This window comes from Heteronotia binoei, chromosome 18 (assembly GCF_032191835.1).
Source record: "Heteronotia binoei isolate CCM8104 ecotype False Entrance Well chromosome 18, APGP_CSIRO_Hbin_v1, whole genome shotgun sequence".
Taxonomy (NCBI): domain Eukaryota; kingdom Metazoa; phylum Chordata; class Lepidosauria; order Squamata; family Gekkonidae; genus Heteronotia; species Heteronotia binoei.
In genome coordinates this window covers 1,650,461-1,669,899 of record NC_083240.1, presented here as the reverse complement: position 1 = coordinate 1,669,899, position 19,439 = coordinate 1,650,461, and the positions used below count along the sequence as shown (strand labels likewise).

Genomic DNA, 19,439 nt, shown 5'->3' with positions numbered 1-19,439 from the left:
CCATCTTACACTCTCGTGTCTCTGGCCAACAACGGCTCTCTGTAGTCTTATCTATTAATGCAGAAATAATACTGGCAAATTCTGGAAAGATTCAATGTGGGTAAATGAAGAATTGCAGGTTTCAGCTGCACAAGGGGAAAGTCAAACAACCCCCCACTCGTGGGATTTGGGGGCCGAGACAGCTGCAGTGAAAAAATGGCAGCCTTCTTCCCTTGTCCCTGGTACTCAGTGGGGGAGTGAATTCAGAGGTGGGCAAGGAAAGAAAGGAGCCCCCTTTCTCCCATCTCAGTGCTCTGCCCTCCAGAGGTGGGAAGAACCCTTTACAGGTTTTCAAGGGGCCTCTTGGGACGAATCTGTGAAGTTGCCTTGCACCAAATCATTGTTCCCAGAGGCATAGCCACTGCCAGCCACGATTCAGCTGCCCGGTCCAGAACTCAGCACTCCCGCCCCAAACGTGGCCCTTCCAAGGGTGTTCTCCTCCTCCACCAGGGAACAGTCCTAGGTCAGCACGAAGGCCAGCTTGGCATCCTCTCCCTGGCATTTTCAAACCTTGCAGTGGCTCACGGCCAGGACCAAAGCACATTTCCCCCCATTTCTTTAAAAATATATATTGCGTTTTTACAACCAGCCTAGCTCTGCGGCTGGAATAAATAATACGGTGTAATTTACTTAGCTGGCAACTGTGATTCTAGTTGCCAGGGAAGGTTTGCAAGGGGCCTCTTGGGACGAATCTGTGAAGTTGCCTTGCACCAAATCATGGTTCGTCTAGCCCAGAAGGCCCTCCTTGGACTGCCAGCAGCAGCTCTCCAGAGCCCCAGAAAGAAGGTGGCCTTTGCCTGTCACCTCTTCCATCTGCTCCTGCAGCTGGAAAGGCCAAACACTGAACCTTAAACCTCCGGTATTCAAAGGCAGGGCTCTGCCACCCCCAGGAACACAAACGAGGCCAGCCCCAGAGGCCACCGAGCTCAGTCCAGGAGCACATACACAGCCGGGGCTGTGGGAGCTGCACTGGCTGCCAATAGTATACCGGATTTGCTACAAGGTGCTGGTTATTACCTTCAATTTTCATTTCATTTTCATTTTATTTTATTTGATTTATATCCCGCCCTACCCCACCAAAGCGGGCTCAGGGCGACTCTATATGGCCGAGGACCTGCCTACCAATTCCCTCTTCTCGCTGCAGCCTCCTTCCTTGTGCCACTCCTCGGGGCCCTCTGTCCACCTCCCCCCCTTCCCCACCAGCAACATTTTGTGGAGATGAATAGACAGCAATAGGAGGGGTGATGCAGGTTTGCTTGCTTTTTTACTAGCTAAAAAAGCTAGCGACCCCCCCCCCCCTCGCCCCTCCAACAAACACACACACACTGGACACCCAGCTGAATCCATCCCGGAGCATCTGCACTTTGGTTATCTCTGCTGCAGCAAAAGCTGCCGGATGTGAAGCGATTGCCACAAGGTGGAGTGACAGGTGAGAGAAGAACGGAGCACCTCATCCACGGGTTGGCTTCCATTTGCACTGGCTGCCTCAGACTCACACCCTCTGTGCCCTGACATTTCTCTGCTTTGGACAGCACCCGCGGAAGAGACGTGGCTGGCCTTGGGAGTTTTCTGGGTCTCCCCTCCCTTCCTGGTGAGTTGTCAGGCTTGGACAGAAGGAGACGGTGATGGAAGGTGAAAGGCAGGAGACAGGCCTGCCAGTGGGTCAGAGCGGCCTCCTCCACCGGCAATGGGCACAGCCAGCCAGGAAGGGGGGCTTGGCTCCCGAGGCACACCTTGGTTAGCATCACCAGGGAACCAGTTTAAAATCTAGTCCCATTTATTTGGGATTTCTTGCTGCAGAAGAGACCAGGAAGGAGAACAGAGCAGCAGCCCAGAGCCAGAAGCCAGCAAAAGTCAAGGCAAATGAGGCCCATAAAAAAGGTGGAAAGCAGCCAAAAACAACTGGACACTACTTGACCCACCCCTAATGCCTGATGCGAGCAGGCAGTTCAGTCCCTTTTACTGTCTTCTTATTCCACCCTCCCTTCAAAGAACTCCAGGTGGTAGACAAAGTTCTCCCCTCCTGTGTGCTGCAGGTGAGGCTGAAAGAGGCTAACTGGACCAGGTCACCCAGTATGCTTTGTGGCAGGGAGACCGTAACAGCAGCCGTGCAGGATTGGACACCTGGCCCTCTTAGGCAGCCATCTGTTTCATGCGCTGGCCAGCCAGCTTTCCCTGGACGGCCCACAATTGAGGGACAGTTGCTGCTCCCAGCCACTGGCAGCCAGAGGGCTACTGCCTCTAACCATGGAGGTTCTGCTTAAGCCCACGTGGCTAACGGCCACTGATGGACTTGCCCTCCCGCTTCGCTCCACAGAGTGTCTCCATGATTCCGTGACCGGCAATTGGCAATGGCTGACTGCCGCCATCTCCGCTTCCCGCTCTTCCCATTCAGCCGGGAACAAACAGCCCATAGGACCGTTGCAGCAACAAGCAAAGCACCGGGAAGCTTTGATGATGAAAATGACGACCGCAGCAATGACCCAAAGCCAACGATCCAGAAAACGGTCTGCTTTTACAGGCGACAGATAAAACCAAGCCCGCCGCTGTAGTTGTCGTTGTTAAGACAACACGAGGAGGAGGAGGCGGGCTCGCTCACTTACGCACACCGAGAGCCGAATTTGTGCAAACACCTCGTTCACCACAAACACTCCACTCCACAGCAATTCAGACAATTTGTGCAAGACCGGCTGGCAGTTACTGAGGCTTTTAACTGCTCAGGGCTGGGCCAGCAAAAACAGCAAAAAATGGTTCTGCCTGCAAAGGGCATTAATTCTCTGGCGTGTACCAGAGAGAAGGAGGTGGCTGAGCCCAATCATTCTTGGAGGAGAGACAGGCCAGGCTGATGGCTTGGGGACTCAGGGATGGAGATGCAGGAGGTGGGAGGTACAGCCTCCCCCACTCAGGACTTGAGAGGGAAATCTGCAAAGATGTCCACTCTGGTTCAGAATGCAGGATGTGCCCCTCAGTTGCTAAGGAACTTGCTCAGAAAAAGAAACAATGCTTTCAGCTGAAGAAGTTCCAGGTATACAGTTCTGTTCTCACCATGAGGTCTGCTATTTGGGGTCAGCCAAGTGGCTCTGGCTAAGAAAAGGAGGAAGAGTGCAAGCACAGCTCTCTCCCAGAGAAGAAGAAGAAGAAGCTATTGGATTTATACCCCACCCTATACTCTGAATCTCAGAGTCTCAGAGCAGTCACAATCTCCTTTACCTCCTCCCCGCCACATAACAGACACCCTGTGAGGTAGGTGGGGCTGAGAGAGCTCTAAAAGCAGCTGCCCTTTCAAGGACAACTCCTATGAGAGCTATGGCTGACCTAAGGCCATTCCAGCAGCGCACTTAACCACTACACCAAAGAGGAGAGGGCTGGCATCCTGAGGCATCTGTCCACCCCTGACCCTTGACCTTTCACCTCAGAGCCAAGGAATCCTCTTGATCTCTTGGTTCCTCCGACTGGGGACCTCAGAGCTCCCCTGCAGTGGTTGTGCCAAAGAGGTTCTCAGCTCGGTCCCTCTGAGTCCAAGGACTCTTCAGAAGTTTTCAAGATGATCGATGACCTGCACAGAGTCAGCTATCATGAACATTTGCCTGAATGCTTTGGGAAAGGAAAGGTTGACTGCTCTGGACTGGTGTCGGAGGGGTGAACCCGCATGCCAGGAGCCCAAGAGGATCAGCACCATGGAAAGCTCACTGGAGCCTATGAGATATATCAAGGGCGGCCAAACTGCGGCTCAGGAGCCACACGTGGTTCTTTCATACATATTGTGTGGCTCTCAAAGCCCCCACCACCCTGATGGCCAGCTTGGAGAAGGCAGTTGTCTCCTTAAATTGCCTCTCCAAGTCAAGCTAGCCAGCAGCCTGGAGAATGCATTTAAGGTTAAAGTTGTTTTCTTTCCACCTCCTCCCTCTGCCATCTATTTCCTTCCTTCCTTCCTTCCTTCCTTCCTTCCTTCCTTCCTTCCTTCCTTCCTTCCTTCCTTCCTTCCTTCCTTCCTTCCTTCCTTCCTTCCTTCCTTCCTTTTCTCAAACCTCTGATGTTTATTCTATGTGGCTCTTAGGTTAAGCAAGTTTGGCCACCCCAGATATATATATGCTGCTTTGTTTTGTTGTATTGTTATGTTTCTAGTTGTAAGTTTTAATTGTTTTAACTTTTGTCGTTATCCGCTCGGAGCCCGTTCGTGGGAAAGGGTGGAATGTAAGTTAACAAAAATAGATAGATAGATAGATGATAGATAGATGATAGATAGATAGATAGATAGATAGATAGATAGATAGATAGATAGATAGATAGATAGATAGATAGAGAGGAGAGAGAGAGGGGGGGGAGGGAGGGAGAGAGGAGCTGAGACTCTTCTTCCAGCTCAGGCCTGAGTTGATGTTCCCCCCCCCACAAAAACCAGGAGCAGAAATCCGTGAGCTTGAGAGGCCCCCATAGCCAACATGAACAGCAAGGGAGGGGGATGCTCTGGTTGGATCTTCCATGCTTCTTGCAGACTGGCCCTGCAGCCCCCTGGGATGAGCAACCCGAGAAATTTCACAGGAGTCCCTTCAGCTCTTCCTGAGGCCTTTGGGCAGCTCCCGATCTCCTTCCCCACCTCTGTCGATGTGGCAAAAGCTGGCATGCCCCCGGGTGGCTGATGCATGAGGGGGTCATTATTCCAGCGGAGGGAGCCCCCAGGCTCCTTTCTTCCTTTTTTGTAATTGGTGGCAGGGAATTCATGCAGGCATCTGGCCTCCTCCCTTTCCCCACTTTAAAGACTAATAGAGGGAAGAAATTGTGCCCCGAGACATAAGCCCTGTTCCTGCTGCTGCAAAGAGCTGGGAAACTGCCACTGCAAAAAACACATGAGCTGCCTGGTCTGAACTGAAGCACTGTAGGACTGGGTCTTGCCCGCCTGCCCTGGTGTCAGAAAGCCTCCAATACCCACCTGCCCAGGGGAGAGGCGTCAGAGAGAGGCAGCCTTAAGGGCCACACCTTTGCCCTTACTGGAGAGCCACAGGGCTCTTCCAACTCTGTGACTCTGGATTGCTCCCTGAAGCTGAATTTCCATTTGTGAAATGCTGAGAGTCCCCCCCCACACACACACACACCATTGGCCACTACGGAGATTTCAGATTCAAGGATAGCCAGCAATAACTCCAAAACAGCTAGACTCTTCTTTCACCTACCTCACAGGGGTGTTGTTAGGATCAAACAGAGCAGAGGAGAATTATGGATGAAGCCCAGAACTCTTCAGAGAAAAGTTGAGATTCAAACATGAGAGAAAGACAGATAGTCAACCTCCACCGTATGCCTTAAGCCCCTGGTACGCAGAGGTAGACTGCCTTTGAACATGGAAGGTCTATTTGGCACCCATGATCATTGAGGTCTCTCCCAACTCTATGATTCTATGACCACTTCTGTGACCTTGATCCTCCTTTGCATCTACTCAGGGAGCCTGGGGTTTCTCCAGTCACACCACAATACTAAGTTGTGCTCTTTATAAGGATAACAAAGAAACACAGTGTTGCAGGGTGTGTGCGTATGTATCAAAGTCAGAGAAAGAAACCAGAAGTTGCAATTCAGCCCCCTTCTCAGCATCTCCATTCTCTCACTGTGAAAAATGCACTTTCGGCTAGAGAGAGAACAAAGTCAATAACAAACAAAGAGTGTTACTAGCAGGAGGGGGGGAAAACGACGTTTTTGCATTCAAACAGAAAAAGCAAAATTGTCAAGTCAGGGAATATGTAATCAATTAGCGAAGGCCTAGAAATACTTGCAAAACAATAATTAGTCATGTCAAAAAAAAAATCCCATAGTAATCAAGCTGGTGGCTGAGCAGTAGAGGGGCTGCCTGTAGAGAAGAAACCGAGCCCAGACTTGGGGAGGGAGTGTGTGTGGAGGGAGAGAGATTTCTTGATTTCTTTCCTCTGTGGATCCCTCACCCCAACAAGAGCCAGAGAAGAGCCTCCCCACCCCTTTCCTACACACACCACTCTGCTCGCTTGCCTTGTACCTGTCAACACTCACACAAAGTCCAAGAGTCGCAAAGAATTAAGGACAAGACTAGACCTGATACTGAAAACCCAGCGGCTGCTGACATCACCTGCTTTCCCTCCCCTCAAGATGAGCTGAGGTTCCCAGTTTCATTCTTTTTTATATTGGTTTTTCCCCTTACGGATTTCAGTTCTCTCTCTGAAAATAGGTCTGTGTTCTGTGCATGTGTTTTATAAGCACGATGGAAGCACAAAGAATGTCATATGTATATACGTTGTGTATACAGAGCTGCCCTCCTGATGCAAAAATGGCAGAAAATGCACTCAAACTGCAAAGAAATGCAACAAGATAAAAAGTCTTCCATTTGACAGGACCGGATCGACATGTTTTTTGAGGGGGGGACAAAATTAAAAAATGGCGCCCCCTTATGGGCCATTCTATCTTACGGTCCCATAGAATACAATGGACTCCATACCCAATTTGGCAACCCCCCTCGGTCGGTGCCTGGGGAAGCACCCCCCTCTGCCCCCCCTAGATCCGGCCCTGACATTTGATAAGCACCTGGGGAAAGCCAGTGGGTGTGGCAGTAGAAGTGCTGGACCAGCACCAGGGAAACCCAAGTTTGAATCCTCACTCTGCCATGGAGGCTGGCAGACTGACCTTGGGAGATACTTTCAGCCTCACCTCTCTCACGGCTTTTGTGAGGATAAAATGGAGGAAAGGAGAAGGTCAGCTGCTTTGGGTCCCCATTGAGGAGAAAGAGGCGGTAGAGATAAAAGGAAAAGAACATGATCTAGTGTCCAAATCACGTGAAGTGATGGTATTGCTTTACTCTGCTCTGGTAAGACCTCACCTGGAATATTGTATTCAGTTTGGGGCACCACATCTTAAGAAGGATAAAGACAAGCTGGAATGGGTCCAGAGGAGGGCGACGAAGATGGCGAGGGGTCTGGAGACCAAGTCCTATGAGGAAACGTTGAAGGAGCTGGGGATGTTTAGCCTGGAGAGGAGGTGGCTGAGAGGTGGTAGGTAGGATCACCACCTTCAAGAACTTGAAGGGCTGTCATATAGAGGATGGTGTGGAATTGTTTCCTGGGCCCCAAAAAGTCGGAGCAGAACCAATGGGTTGAAATTAAATCAAAAGAGTTTTCGGCTGAACATTAGGAAGAAGTTCCTGACCGTTAGAGCGATTCCTCAGTGGAACCGGCTTCCTCTTCGGGAGGTGGTGGGCTCTCCTTCCTTAGAGGTTTTTAAGCAGAGGCTAGATGGCTATCTGACAACAATGAAGATCCTGTGAATTTAGCGGAAGTGTTTGTGAGTTTCCTGCATTGTGCAGGGTGTTGGACTAGATGACCCGGGAGGTCCCTTCCAAGTCTATGATTCTATGGAAATTGGTATTTTGTTAGTCAAAACAGCTGGGCTGAGAAATTCAAGCCTACCCCTATTTGTGAGAGAGTGTGTGTGTGCACATTTACACGCACACCTGGAATTCATGGTGACTTCTGACCTACTGGGGCATGGTGGACATTCAGAGAAGTGACTCGATACAGCCTGCCTCGTCCTCCCAACCGCTGGTATTCCTTGGAGGTCTCCCGTCCAAGTACTTGCCAGGGTTGGTCCTGCTTCACTTCCAAGGGCTTGCCTGGGCTATTGAGGTCAAGGCCAGCCCGCCCTTATTCTTGATGTTTATGGTACCAAAAGGTGGCCTCTTTACCAGCCAGTGATACGGAACTGAGGCAGGGAACATGATAGGATCAGATCATGAGAGATGTAAATCTATACCTCTGCCCTGCTACTCACCCTGTGAAATGAACTGGGAACTGTATACATGCCGCTGCTTACGTGTTTTTCTTACATGGCACATTGATCAGTTCCTTTGGTGTGGATTGGAAAGCTCCGCCCCTCCCCTTTTTCGTTGTCAATCATTCGTGGCTTGTGGGAGGTGGCTTGGAGCAATTTTGTGACCGACTCTTTGTGACCCCCTGGACCAAGCCACGCCAGGCCCTCCTGTCTTCCACCATCCTCCGAAGTCTGCTCAAATTCGTGTTAGTTACATCAGTAACGCTGTCCAGCTACCTCCTCTTTTGCTGTCCCCTTCTTCTTTTGCCTTCTGTCTTTCCCAGCATCAGGGTCTTCTTCTCCAGTGAGTGTTCCCTTCTCATTGGGTGGCCAAAGTATTTGAGCTTCAGCTTCAGCATCTGGCCTTCCAGGGAACAGTCTGGGTTGATTTCTCTTAGGACTGACTGATTGGATCTCCCTGCAGTCCAAGGGACTCTCCAGAGTCTTCTCCAGCACCACAGCTCGAAAGCATCTATTCTTCTGCGCTCAGCCTTCCTTATGGAGCAACTGCCCTTCATGCAAATAAACCTGACAGTCATTCAAAGATTTCTATGACTCGTGTTGCCTCTCCTTGATGTCGTGACCAGCGCCTCAATGAACGCTGTTTGTATGCTGTATCTGAGGACACCAGCATTTTGAGGAACTGTCAAATTAGTTTCTGATGAAGATTCTGTGTGAAATGTTGGGTCTGCTTGATTCATCTTCGCCTTCTAGTGGAACAATTGATGGTACAGCAAGTCTGGGCAGCTTAAAGAGCTGTGTTCCCCTGTCGCCTAGTCCAGGGCAGCTGGTTCGATTTATACCTCAGCTTCCAGTGGAATTACGCTCCAGTGTTGCAGCTTTTGCATTTTGCATATTGGTATAAGAAGAAGAAGAAGAAGATATTGGATTTATATCCCGCCCTCCACTCCAAAGAGTCTCAGAGCGGCTCACAATCTCCTTTCCCTTCCTCCCCCACAACAGACACCCTGTGAGGTTGGTGGGGCTGGAGAGAGCTCTCACAGCAGCTGCCCTTTCAAGGACAACCTCTGCCAGAGCTATGGCTGACCCAAGGCCATTCCAGCAGGTGCAAGTGGAGGAGTGGGGAATCAAACCCGGTTCTCCCAGATAAGAGTCCGCTCACTTCACCACTATGGCTGACCCAAGGCCATTCCAGCAGCTGCAAGTGGAGGAGTGGGGAATCAAACCCGGTTCTCCCAGATAAGAGTGGGGAATCAAACCCGGTTCTCCCAGATAAGAGTCCGCTCACTTCACCACTATGGCTGACCCAAGGCCATTCCAGCAGCTGCAAGTGGAGGAGTGGGGAATCAAACCCGGTTCTCCCAGATAAGAGTGGGGAATCAAACCCGGTTCTCCCAGATAAGACTCCGCACACTTAACCACTACACCAAACTGGCTCTCCACCTCGTGTCAGTGAGCATCAAGTCCAGAAGCATCTCTGAAACCCACCGGATCTCCAGGGGATGAGCTTTGGAAAGTCCAGGGTTCTTCTGCCAGATTCCATCCTGTGAGGAAAGGCTGGCATCCCCAGAGATCAGGAGTTCTACCCCCTGAGTGCAGCTGGTAGCCCTATTCTTGCCACTGGCTTTCCGCTGGGATGTGCCAGCTTTTGCGGAGGAGTGGGGCTCTTCCAGGGAGCTGTGGCCGGGCCTTGCCCCGGTTCTCTCACTTCGCTCTAATTGCACAACAACAGAAGAGCCGCTTGTGCAACGCTTTGGATTAAACCAGCCAGAAGGGGTCGATCGCATTGATCAGCCAAGAGCACCGAAGAGGAAGGAGCGTTTCACACGGTGCGGAGCGCGCTGATGGAATTCGCTGCCCAGAGAGGTGGAGAGGGTCACCTGTCTTCCTCCAAACACCAGACAAATAACCACTCCAACCACACACATGACAGGATAGATGGGATAAAAGGAAGTCCTTCTTCCCCCCAAAGGGTGATTAACATGTGGAATTCACTGCATAGACAGCTTCAAGAGGGGATTGGATAAGCATATAGAGCAGAGGTCCAGGTGGCTATTAGCCACAGCAAGCCTATTGTTGGAACTCTCTGTCTGGGGCAGTGATGCTCTGTATTCTTGGTGTTTGGGGGGGGGGCACAGTGGGAGGGTTTCTAGTGTCCTGGCCCCACTGGTGGACCTCCTGATGGCCCCTGGTCTTTTGGCCACTGTGTGCCACAGAGTGTTGGACTGGAGGGGCTATTGGCCTGATCCAACATGGTTTCTCTGATGTCTGGGGCAGGAATGCTCTATATTCTTGGTGCTTGGGGGGGGCAACAGTGGGAGGGCTTCAAGTGACCTAGCACCACTGATGGACCTCCTGATGGCACCTGGGTTTTTTGTCCACTGTGTGACACAGAGTGTTGGACTGGATGGGCCATTGGCCTGATCCAACATGGCTTCTCTTAGGTTCTTATGACTGGAGTTCTGAACTCAGGTTGCCAACCTCCAGGTGGGGCCTGGAGATCTCCCATGATTACAGTTGCTCTCCAGATGACCAAGATCAGTTCCCCTGGAGAAAATGGCTGCTTTGGTGGGTGGACCCTCTCTCATGGCACCCCGCTGAGGTGTCCTCCCGAGGCTCCACCCTCCAGATATCCAGGAATTTCCCAACCTGGAGCTGGCAACCCCAACCTAAGCAGAGCCTCCAGGTTCAGAAGCAGCATACCAGGCCCACAGGAGAGCCAGCACGGTGTGGTGGTCAGAATGTTGCACTAGGAACTCAGAGACCCAAGCAAGCTCGCTGAATGACTTTGGGCCTGTCACACTTTCTTGGCCTACCCTGCTTCAGAGGGTTGTTGTGAGGAGAAAGTGGGGAAGAGGTGAAGGGTGTCAGCCACTTTGGGTCCCCCACCAGGGAGAACGATAGGATACAAAAGAAGGCTGCGTGTGAGGGAGGGCAATTATAAATTGAACCAATAAACAAATTTAGAATTTAAATGTAAAGGACAAATAAACCACCCTTAAAGCCTCTCTTGACAGGAGCCCGGTGGCGCAGAGTGGTAAAGCCCTGTGGTGCAGAGTGGTAAAGCGGCAGTACTGCAATCCAAGCTCTGCTCACAGTCACAACCTGAGTTCGATCCCGGTGGAAGTTGGGTTCAGGTAGCAGGCTCAAGGTTGACGCAGCCTTTGGAGGTTGGTAAAATGAGCACCCAGCTTCCTGGGGGGGGGGAGCGTAGATGACTGGGGAAGGCAATGGCAAGCCACCCCGTAAAAAGTCTGCCGTGAAAACGTTGTGAAAGCAGCGTCACCGCAGAGTGGAAAACAACTGGTGCTTGCACAGGGGACCACCTTGACCTTTTGAAAGCCTCTCTTGTAAACTTCATGAGGCTGTCTGACCAGCTGCTGCTGAACTGTTTCCTTCTTTGCTCAGCTATTCAGGTATCCTTTTCCCTCCTCCCCCTGCCCGGCCCTGAAAGAGAAATGTTCCCCAGCAGATCTGAAAAGGGCCCCTTCTGGCCTGCCCTTCAGGGCCCAGAAGGCAGAACTCCATCCCAGAAGGAATGTGTGGAATGTCTAAGAAGAAGCCAGAAAGAAAGATTTCTAAGCAACCCAGAGGAAGGCCCCATCGGGGACTTCGGAAGGACAACCTCAGCCCAGTCTGGGTCACAGGCAAGTTTTATGTCCCCTGGCACTTGGAGGAACAAGCACTGAAATATGTTCCAACCAATTCTCAAGAAATAGCACCCAAAAATAAAAGTGCAATATCCCAGCCTTTCTCCTTAAATTAATTCTCTCTTTAACATTTTTATACCTCAGTTTGGGTTTTATACCCCAAAGCCATAAAGCCAACAGCATAATTAGTAATAAAGCCTCCATGCCTGTGAGTGATTTCTTGCCGGGCGTGGGATGGGGTTGCGGCAGCAGCGGGGTGGGGGGAGAGCTTATTTATTTATTTTGCACGTCTGTCTGGATCCCAATTTCTATTTTTGTCTGGATTTATGTCAGCCATCTCCCCGCACAGCTCCATCCCCTGGTGGCCGAACAGACGAGGCTTCTGAGAAAGCGGCTACGCCAGCCGCCCCGGATTGCCAGGTAAACAAGGCCAGCTGTTCCGGCGGCAGTTTGAGGACTGGTGGTCCCAAGTGGAAGGGGGACAACTGGCTAGAGACAGGACCCCCCCACACACACACACACAGCAAAGCCCATCAACAGAGCAGCTGATGCAGTCTGGATCACAACATACCGGGGGGGCGGAGAGTGCAATACAGAAAAGTAAAAATGCATACAGAAGACTCGAGTGAATGAGCCAAGCTACATGGGAAGACTGAAAGACTCTGGGATTGTTAGGTAGGCTGAAATGGGGTGGCAAAGACCCTCCCCAAAGCCAGATATGACCACGGTCTCACAGCTTCAGCAAACCCCACTGAATCATCCCAAAGCAAATCATTTGAGGGAGGAGTTTAACTCCATGGCAGCAGAGAAGAAGGGACTTGCTTGTGGGCCGGCTCTGACCAAAAGGGCTGGATGCAAAACAGCAGAGTTGCCCCCACCTCCCGCCACCCAAGACAGGAGGACTCCCCAGAGCAGCCAAGACTGGCAGACTCTCCCACTTGCTGATCCTGCCTTGACGGAGGGTTTCCTAAGACTCATTTCTGATCTACCTTGAAGGCAGGCCTTTTTTTGTAGCAGGAACTCTTTTGCTTGCATATTAGGCCAGTCCTCCAAGAGCTTACAGTAGGCCCTGTAATAAAAACCCTGTAAGCGCTTGGAGGATTGGCTGCATAATAGAGGTGTGGCCTAATATGCAAAAGAGTCCCTGCTACCAAAAAAGCCCTGCTTGAAAGAATCTAGTAAGGATTGCAAAAAAAAAAAGTATGTGAGACACTTTTATGATGTACGTATCTTTCTTTAGTAGATCCAGCTAGTTTTCCTTTGAAAGCTGCCTCAGACCTTTCGATCATTGAGCTTGATCCCACCCACTCTGACCGGCAGACCCGTAAGTAGTAGAAGAAGGTTACAAGTGGGGACCTGCAAGAAATTTGCAGGGAGGGTACACCTCATCCCGCATTTGCTTCCTTCACTCTCCCTCCTCTCCAGCAATCTTCTACCCCCTTTTTCTCCCCGCCCTCTTCTCTGACAGTCTCCCCCTCCCGTTCTCTCCTCACCCCTTCTCCATCAATCCCCCCCTCCTTTTTTCTGGCAATACCCCTCATCTCTCCCCCTCCCCCTTGGGCCACCAGGGCCGCTGAAGGGCTGTTGTCGGCTGAACAGGAAAGTAATTTGCACAACTGCAGACCATGTTCTTGTTTTGAGGGGGGAATTAAGCCCCCCAATATAATTTTGTCACCTTTAAGATTTTTCCCCAAACCTGGCAGAGGGCAAGTTTGGAGAAAAATCTCCTTTCTGTCAGTGCAGGCCTGATCCCTGGTTTTAGAGATCTGCAGTCCACACTTGGCTATTAGGCATACGCAGGCAATACTTTCGTTAGCTCAATGCAAAATGCAAAATGGAAGCTGCAGCAGGATTCAAGCGCCTGGTCTGTTTCCAATCATGCCACCCTCACCTCGCTACCAACTGTCATTGGCAGACACCATCTAGGCAAGGCTGCCTGGCAACCGCCCCTTGGCATGCCACTGGAGGGCGCCAAGCCATCTCCCAAGGGAGCTGCACGGCAACCAGGGATGGCAGGCGGGTGGCAGCCAGCCATGGGGGAGGGGGGGCTTTGGAAGGGGGCCGGAAGCAGCACCCAGCGGTGCCACGACAATGCCCTGGGCGGAAACTCAAGCCGAGCAGCAGAAGAACACAATGAATGGGGTGCTGATTAGGAATCTGCTGGCAGCTTTTAAAAATAGGCCATGTTGTTGCAGGATGTAATTAATTAGCCGCACTGGTAGAGGGGGAGGGGGCAGCCACCAGCGGGACGAGATGTGCTGGGAGGGGAAGGGAGGAAGGAAGAGGGGGAGGAGGGATGTGGTTGGGCATACAAGGATCACCAGGCTCCACCCCCAAGAGGTGATGCATTGTGGGACTGGTACCACCCCCCCAGGTCCTCTGGGCCCCTCCTTCTCCTTGCCATGGACAGCTTAGGGGTCAAAGAGGAGGGGAGAGACTGGCACCTGCTGGTGAGTCCCTGGGTGGGGTGGTTGCCCGTCTTCCATCACTCATCTCTCCAGGAGAGGAGGAAGCTGCTGGTGCACACAGGGCTGTACACTGTTCCCTGGGTCACACTGCATGCCCTGGGCTTGGGGTGGGGAGAGAGAGAGAGAGAGAGAGAGAGAGAGAGGTGCAAATCCTAAAGCAGGCCTTGGATCTTGCTGCATTGTGCCTCCAGCCCACAGAAGCACAACCATCTGTTCAGCAGCTGCCCATAAAACTGAAATCCCTTCATTCATCTAAGGAACTCAAGGGAGCGTAACAAGGAGCCATTCTACCATACATTTAATCCTCAAAACAACCCTGTTAGGTAGGTTTTGCTGCGAAAAGGTGGACCGCTCCAAACCGCCCATGGGCCATTCCAGCAGCTGCAAGTGGAGGAGTGGGGAGTCAGGATCTGAACTCAAGCCTCTCCAGTCAAAATTCAGCCCCAGCTCCAGCCCCCTCAGAAGTAAACGCACACACATACAAAAGAGTAGCCCCTGAAAACAAAAAAACTAGCGTTGAATGAAAACTAGGAAAAGGAGAAAATTCAGAATTACAGAGGTTCCAGCAGCCGTGTTGAACTTTATGCATACTGTGTGTGTATCTTGCAAAGTAGGATATTTGCAGATAGGAAGATTTCTGTAAAGATCCTTCCCCCCCACCCCACCCCCCAAAAAAGAATGATGAATTCTTCTTCTTCTAAATTGCCTTTCTGATGTAGCTTTCATTTTGTTCATTTGTTTATCCGCCTGCTTGAAACACAAGCACATCAAAGCCGAAATGGAATACAGCTTTGGGGAAATGCTACAATTTTTCAAAATCTGAGTTTCCACTTCAGTACTTTGGCGGGGGAGGGGGGCACCTGGGGGAGCCCAGTGCCAGACTCAAACATGGACCGGCTCCCAAGCAGTCTCCGAACACAGAGATGGAACGACGTCTTGCCTGTCTTCAAAGTCGATAGAAAGAGAAAGCTTCGAAGCTGGATAATTCCCTTGCCGTTGAAGAGAAATTGATGCTTTGCCAGAAGGCAAAATGAGGCGATTTCGTTTCCGAGCGGCATCTCCCAAGCAATTAGAGAACTTGCAGCATCTTCTCCACCCACAGCCTGGACCTGAAGGGGGCGCTGCACCCAGGAGTCAGACACAGTCAAGAGACACACCTTTGGTGATGGAAGTTCTTCCCAGCTTCTGGGAGGCAAAGCTCTAGAGACACTCTGAACCTAAGGCAGCAGGTCCCTTGCGGACTTGGCACCACTTAGTAACTGAAAGGCAAATGGCTTCCTCCCTCCATCTCTCCAGAGGGCAAGAAGAAGAAGAAGAAGAAGATATTGGTTTTATATCCCGCCCTCCACTCTGAAGAGTCTCAGAGCGGCTCACAGTCTCCTTTCCCTTCTTCCCCCACAACAGACACCCTGTGAGGTGGGTGGGGCTGGAGAGGGCTCTCCCAGCAGCTGCCCTTTCAAGGACAACCTCTGCCAGAGCTATGGCTGACCCAAGGCCATTCCAGCAGCTGCAAGTGGAGGAGTGGGGAATCAAACCCGGTTCTCCCAGATAAGAGTCTGCTCACTTAACCACTATGGCTAACCCAAGGCCACGCTAGCAGCTGCAAGTGGAGGAGTGGGGAATCAAGCCCAGTTCTCCCAGATAAGAGTCCACTCACTTAACCACTATGGCTGCCCCAAGGTCATTCCAGCAGCTGCAAGTGGAGGAGTGGGGAATCAAACCCAGTTCTCCCAGATAAGAGTCTGCTCACTTAACCACTATGGCTGACCCAAGGCCACGCTAGCAGCTGCAAGTGGAGGAGGGGGGAATCAAACCCGGTTCTCCCAGATAAGAGTCCGCTCACTTAACCACTATGGCTGACCCAAGGCCATCCCAGCAGCTGCAAGGGGAGGAGTGGGGAATCAAACCCGGTTCTCCCAGATAAGAGTCCGCTCACTTAACCACTACGGCTGACCCAAGGCCATTCCAGCAGCTGCAAGTGGAAGAGTGGGGAATCAAACTCGGTTCTCCCAGATAAGAGTCTGCACACTTAAACACTACACCAAACTGGCCAAGAGGGATGCAAGTGGTGAAAAACACCCCAGGCCAATCTGAGCATGCAAACAATACTGCAGTCCTAAGAACTGACATGGAAGAGCCCAGGAAACAAGCAGAGGAGGGACTTTGGCCAAAGGCAGGGCCCCAGTTCTTGAGAGGGGGAGAGATGGCAGCTGGTAGCAGAAATTACGAAATTGTGGGCTCTGATATTCCTGGAGGTAGGGCTGCCAGGTCCAATTCAAGAAATATCTGGGGACTTTTGGGGCAGAGCCGGGAGACTTTGGGGCTGGAGCCGGGAGACAATGAGGGGTGGAGCCAGGAGCAAGGGTGTGACAAGCATAGCTGAACTTCAAAGGGAGATCTAGCCATCACATTTAAAGGGACAGCACACCTTTTAAATGCCTTCCCTCCACTGGAAATAATGAAGGATAGGGGCATCTTCTTTGGGGGCTCATAGAATTGGACCTCCTGGTCCAATCCTTTTGAAACTTGAAGAGTGTTTTGAGGAGAGGCACTGGATGCTATGCTGCAAATTTGATGCCACTACCTAAAAAAAACCACCTCCCCATATACCTTTGTCTCAATTCTCCACTATTCCCTATGGGAATCAGTTTCCAAAGGGAATAATGAGTGCCCAGTGGACATTTCCCCCCCACACACACTTTCTGATGACCCTGAAGTAGGGGGAGGGCATCCAAACTGGAGGATCCCCTGCCCCCACCTGGGGATTGGCAACTCTATCCTGGAAATGTTGGAGGTGAAGCCTGGGGGAGATTTGGGGATGGGAGAGACTTCTGTGGGTTATGATGCCATTGAGTCCACCTTCCAAAGCAGCCATTTTCCCCAGGAGGGGACTGATCTTTTACCTGAGGGCCAGCTGTAATTTCAGGAGATCTCCAGCCACTACCTGCAGACTGGCAACCCTACAGCAGAGGCAGGGTAGCGGTTTCTCCCCCAGACCCTTGGCATCTGCCCAAGGAGGCAAGGGCTGACCTGAGAGGCTGTTTGGCTGACTGGCCTTCCTCTGTCTGGAGGGCCACCCCATGGATAAGGTTCCCCATTTTCCTTAGGGAAATTGCCTCTCTCTCTCTCTCTCTCTCCCTCTCCAGTAAATCTTCCTCGCCTCGTTCTCAGCAAAAGCAGGCCCTCAGTTGACAGCTGCAATGCCAGGACTCTCTCTTGCTCAAAATGCATTAATTTGTAAATATCTTCATTTATATGTAAATGTGGATTTCTTGTCCCCGAAGTGTCCCCAGCCAATCAGGAAGCACCAACGGCAGCTTTTGCATCAAACTTTGGTTGCAGCGCTTTGGGTTGTTGGGCCGGCGGCTTTTTTCCATATTGTCAGCTCCCCCCACCTTCCCTCCCCCACTCTGCCTTTAACATTTATTTCAAATGCTTCTCTCCCACCCCCATCTCCCCTCTCCAGAATGGGTCATGTGTGAAATAACCACTGTGCATTTTGACATCTTCATTTCCCAGTAAAACCCTCTCTTGTGTTGACGCAAAGGAGCTTGTGCAACATCCAAGATATGAACTGAGAAAAGCAGGGGAACAAACTGAGAGGGATCATGAAGAAGAAAAAGAAGAAGAGGATATTGGATTTATATCCCGCCCTCCACTCCGAAGAGTCTCAGAGCGGCTCACCATCTCCTTTACCTCCCCCGCCCCCCACAACAGACACCCTTTGAGGTGGGTGGGGCTGGAGAGGGCTCTCACAGCAGCTGCCCTTTCAAGGACAACCTCTGCCAGAGCTCTGGCTAACCCAAGGCCATTCCAGCAGCTGCAAGGTGAGGCGTGGGGAATCAAACCCGGTTCTCCCAGATAAGAGTCCACGCACTTCACCACGATGGCTGACCCAAGGCCATTCCAGCAGCTGCAAGGTGAGGCGTGGGGAATCAAACCCAGTTCTCCCAGATAAGAGTCCACGCACTTAACCACTATGTCTGACCCAAGGCCATTCCAGCAGCTGCAAGTGGAGGAGTGGGGAATCAAACCCAGTTCTCCCAGATAAGAGTCCACGCACTTAACCACTATGGCTGACCCAAGGCCATGCTAGAAGCTGCAAGTGGAGGAGTGGGGAATCAAACCCAGTTCTCCCAGATAAGAGTCCACTCACTTCACCACTATGGCTGCCCCAAGGCCATTCCAGCAGCTGCAAGGTGAGGCGTGGGGAATCAAACCCAGTTCTCCCAGATAAGAGTCCACGCACTTAACCACTATGGCTGACCCAAGGCCATGCTAGAAGCTGCAAGTGGAGGAGTGGGGAATCAAACCCAGTTCTCCCAGATAAGAGTTCGCTCACTTAACCACTGTGGCTAACCCAAGGCCATTCCAGCAGCTGCAAGGGGAGGAGTGGGGAATCAAACCCGGTTCTCCCAGATAAGAGTCCGCTCACTTCACCACTATGGCTGACCCAAGGCCATTCCAGCAGGTACAAGTGGAGGAGTGGGGAATCAAACCCGGTTCTCCCAGATAAGAGTCCGCTCACTTCACCACTATGGCTGCCCCAAGGCCATTCCCGCAGGTGCAAGTGGAGGAGTGGGGAATCAAACCCAGTTCTCCCAGATAAGAGTCCACTCACTTCACCACTATGGCTGACCCAAGGCCATTCCAGCAGGTGCAAGTGGAGGAGTGGGGAATCAAACCCAGTTCTCCCAGATAAGAGTCCACTCACTTCACCACTATGGCTGCCCCAAGGCCATTCCAGCAGCTGCAAGGGGAGGAGCGGGGAATCAAACCCGGTTCTCCCAGATAAGAGTCCGCTCACTTAACCACTATGGCTGACCCAAGGCCATTCCAGCAGGTGCAAGTGGAGGAGTGGGGAATCAAACCCAGTTCTCCCAGATAAGAGTCCGCACATTTAACCACTATGGCTGCCCCAAGGCCATTCCAGCAGGTGCAAGTGGAGGAGTGGGGAATCAAACCCGGTTCTCCCAGATAAGAGTCCGCTCACTTAACCACTATGGCTGCCCCAAGGCCATTCCAGCAGGTGCAAGTGGAGGAGTGGGGAGTCAAACCCGGTTCTCCCAGATAAGAGTCTGCTCACTTAACCACTATGGCTGCCCCAAGGGCATTCCAGCAGGTGCAAGTGGAGGAGTGGGGAGTCAAACCCGGTTCTCCCAGATAAGAGTCCGCTCACTTAACCACTATGGCTGCCCCAAGGCCATTCCAGCAGGTGCAAGTGGAGGAGTGGGGAATCAAACCCGGTTCTCCCAGATAAGAGTCCGCTCACTTCACCACTATGGCTGACCCAAGGCCACGCTAGCAGCTGCAAGTGGAGGAGTGGGGAATCAAGCCCAGTTCTCCCAGATAAGAGTCCGCACACTTCACTACTACACCAAACTGGCTCTCTCTGAAACCGGAGACAGGGCAGCTTCTCAGAGAGACTGGGTGGTGCAGCATCTTAACCCTTGCCATTCACTGGGGATGCTACACATTTTATTATTCATTTATTCACTGACAGAAT

At 51.7% G+C, this 19,439-nt stretch overlaps 1 protein-coding gene across 1 annotated transcript in view; it reads right to left on the bottom strand.

Annotated features, from left to right (window-relative positions):
• IGSF21 (immunoglobin superfamily member 21) overlaps positions 1-19,439 on the bottom strand; it is a 148,320-nt gene that overhangs the window by 73,476 nt on the left and 55,405 nt on the right. The gene's annotated exons all lie outside the window — the stretch shown is intronic.